A 3,284-nucleotide genomic window follows, 5' to 3' on the forward strand; every position below is an offset into this window, starting at 1 on the left:
TTATATCTGACATCACAAAAGTATTTTGGAATTTGAATAATGTATTTTGTAACTGCAGTACACATAATACTGATTTTGAACAATTTTGTCCAGGTTCCTTGTCACCGCGGACTGCTTCAGCACCAAGCGTTCAGTTACAGAGTCGGTGTGTCAGATCACCCCCCAGGCAGCGACGGCCATCTGGGACTGTCTAGTGGACGACTTCATGGCTGTGCCTTCACCTGGAGACTGGCGGTCCATCACAGAGGGATTCCAGGAGCGCTGGAACTTTCCTCTGTGCTGTGCAGCTCTGGATGGGAAGCACGTCCAGACAAAGGCACCCCATATATCATATAGGAGACACACACATTGATATACACTAAATATTCATTTCATTTCTTTTTTGTGGTGCCCAAATTGATGCACCTGCTTGATTTTGTTTAAACAATTATTGCACACTTTCTGTAAATCCAGTAAACTTCTTTTCACTTCTCAAATATCACTGTGTGTGTCTCCTGTATGATATTTAACTGACATTTTTTATTGTAACAACCAACGATTTATACAGGAAAATAATGTCTATTAACAAGGTTGCCCAAACTGTTGCATCCCACTGTATCAGTATATTTTGTCATTAGTATAATATGAAATAAATTCTACATGTGTCAAGTTGTGTGCCAACATTTGCTGTGTAGTAGAACTGAGACATTAGTCATTATAAAAATTTATTTGAAATAATATTAAAAGTCTCAAACAGAAAAACATTAAACATAAATATATAAAATATAAGAATTTACAGAGAGACAGGAATAAAAAGGACCAGCTGCTCTCCAGAGCAGGAACAAGGCTGAGGAGGAAATGCTCCATTGGAGACTGGTGTGGCCTCTTCAGGGACTCCAGGATGGCCAGCTCCACCGCCGATGGACCGTCCTGGGACCCGTCCCTCATCTGCCTCAGAGCCGTCCTCCTCTGTGGGCCTGTAAAACAGCACAAAACACAAAGAAATGAGAAGGCTGCTACTAGATTTTAATTTCAACATTGAAGAAAAAAAAAACAATAACAGGATATAATCAGATTGGTTGTAGATATTTAGTAAAGGTGATCACAAGGGAATCCCACCGACTAAAAAGGTATCAGTGCTTGCTGTACATATCTGTGGGTGCAGCAGCAGGAGCTCAGGGACTGGGGAGCCAGGAGAAGCAACAGGGGATGCTCTGCTGCAGAATCAGTTGGTTCTATCAATACAGTATTAAATGTTAACAGGTTCGATATAATAATCGTAGAGTAGACAGTGGTCCCTCATTTATTGCAGGGGTTCTCAGAATAACTAGCCCCTGGCCACGCACTTTATACACTGTTTTCCCCACACTCATGAACATTGGTCACAGTTCTCACAATTGATTCTCAAAGTGCAAACCTTTGTAGATTGCAAAACGTAAAAGTATTATTATGCCGCGGTTTGTCTTCATCTGCCCGCCACTTTCGTGCGCCTTTTTCCCTCACGGTGCAGGTGTCTATTTCCGAATGAGGCTCATAGTTATGGGTGTTTTTGTGCTGTTTTTTCTATTGGAGGCGATGGTTATCAAAACCAAACGTGATAAATTTGGCAAGCGCAGGAGACACGGCACGAGGAGATTTGTCAATCAGGCTGCAGAATGCAATGCTGTACTGTGCAATAAAAAATCAGCGAAAAAGCAAAGCAGTGACGGATGAACAGCGGGACCACTGTGTGCTGTTTATTAATAAACAAAATATATTCCTAAATGACAACATGCATAAAAGCAGAACGGTATTTGTATGTCAGTGGGAAAATAGCGGTGGCTTGCTAGCTTTTGTGCGGCTTCCCCGGGTCAGTGAAAACTTTCAAAAGAGAAATGAATGAACTTACCAGGTTGCCCGATCTCTTCACATATCTTCCTCCAAGCTCGGTCCTTTTTATTCCTGTCTCGGTACTGAAAGCAGCTGGTGTTGTACAGCTCCGAGTTGTTTGCTACCGCATTGATTAGCCTTCCCCTCCATTGAAGTATGAAAGGCTTTGGCTGGATCTGCCCCTTTGACCTAGGTAACAGCCACGTCACCAGGCTCCTGATTGGTTGTCGCGGCGCGATTTGACGCTGGAGTTCAGATTTTTCCAACTCGAGCGGTAGACGCGAAACGCACGTATGCACAAAATGCAACACAAAAACTCACGCGCGTGGTTTTATTCGCGAGTCAAACGCGCCAGACGCGCTGCACTGACGCGCGTTTCACGCGTTTTGGCGTTTTCGCGACGCAAATCTGCTTCCGAATTTTCGCGGGACCCGCAATCGCGCGTCATCGCGCCTTTCCATTGACTTTACATGTAAACCTGACGCTCTATTCGCGTCCATCGCGTTCGGTGTGAACACACCGTAAGAGAATATTGGGAGCAGCAACACCATGAAGTCCAAAGAACACAGCAGACAGGTCAGGGATAAAGTTACTGAGAAATTTAAAGCAGGCTTAGGCTACAAAAAGATTTCCCAAGCCTTGAACATCCCACGGAGCACTGTTCAAGCCATCATTCAGAAATGGAAGGAGTACGGCACAACTGTAAACCTACCAAGACAAGGCCGTCCACCTAAACTCTCAGGCCGAACAAGGAGAGCGCTGATCAGAAATGCAGCCAAGAGGCCCATGGTGACTCTGGACCAGCTGCAGAGATCTACAGCTCAGGTGGGGGAATCTGTCCATAGGACAACTATTAGTCGTGCACTGCACAAAGTTGGCCTTTATGGAAGAGTGGCAAGAAGAAAGCCATTGTTAACAGAAAACCATAAGAAGTCCTGTTTGCAGTTTGCCACAAGCCATGTGGGGGACACAGCAAACATGTGGAAGAAGCTGCTCTGGTCAGATGAGACCAAAACGCTATGTGTGGCGGAAAACTAACACTGCACATCACTCTGAACACACCATCCCCACTGTCAGATATGGTGGTGGCAGCATCGTGCTCTGGGGGGCTTCTCTTCAGCAGGGACAGGGAAGCTGGTCAGAGTTGATGGGAAGATGGATGGAGCCAAATACAGGGCAGTCTTGGAAGAAAGCCTCTTGGAGTCTGCAAAAGACTTGAGACTGGGGCGGAGGTTCACCTTCCAGCAGGACAACGACCCTAAACATAAAGCCAGGAAACAATGGGGTGGTTTAAAACAAAACACATCCATGTATTAGAACGGCCCAGTCAAAGTCCAGATCTAAATCCAATCGAGAATCTGTGGCAAGATCTGAAAACTGCTGTTCACAAACGCTGCCCACCTAATCTGACTGAGCTGGAGCTGCTTTGCAAAGAA

At 45.2% G+C, this 3,284-nt stretch overlaps 1 long non-coding RNA gene across 1 annotated transcript; it reads right to left on the bottom strand.

Annotated features, from left to right (window-relative positions):
* Positions 1–691: 691 nt before the first annotated feature.
* On the bottom strand, positions 692–2,361 carry LOC309717852. The gene is made up of 2 exons (XR_014279830.1): positions 1,868–2,361; positions 692–956 (listed from the first exon to the last, which is right to left on the bottom strand). It is a non-coding gene; the product is annotated as an uncharacterized lncRNA (long non-coding RNA).
* Positions 2,362–3,284: the final 923 nt, after the last annotated feature.

This window comes from Aulonocara stuartgranti (genome assembly GCF_965226115.1).
Source record: "Aulonocara stuartgranti genome assembly, chromosome: 11".
Taxonomy (NCBI): domain Eukaryota; kingdom Metazoa; phylum Chordata; class Actinopteri; order Cichliformes; family Cichlidae; genus Aulonocara; species Aulonocara stuartgranti.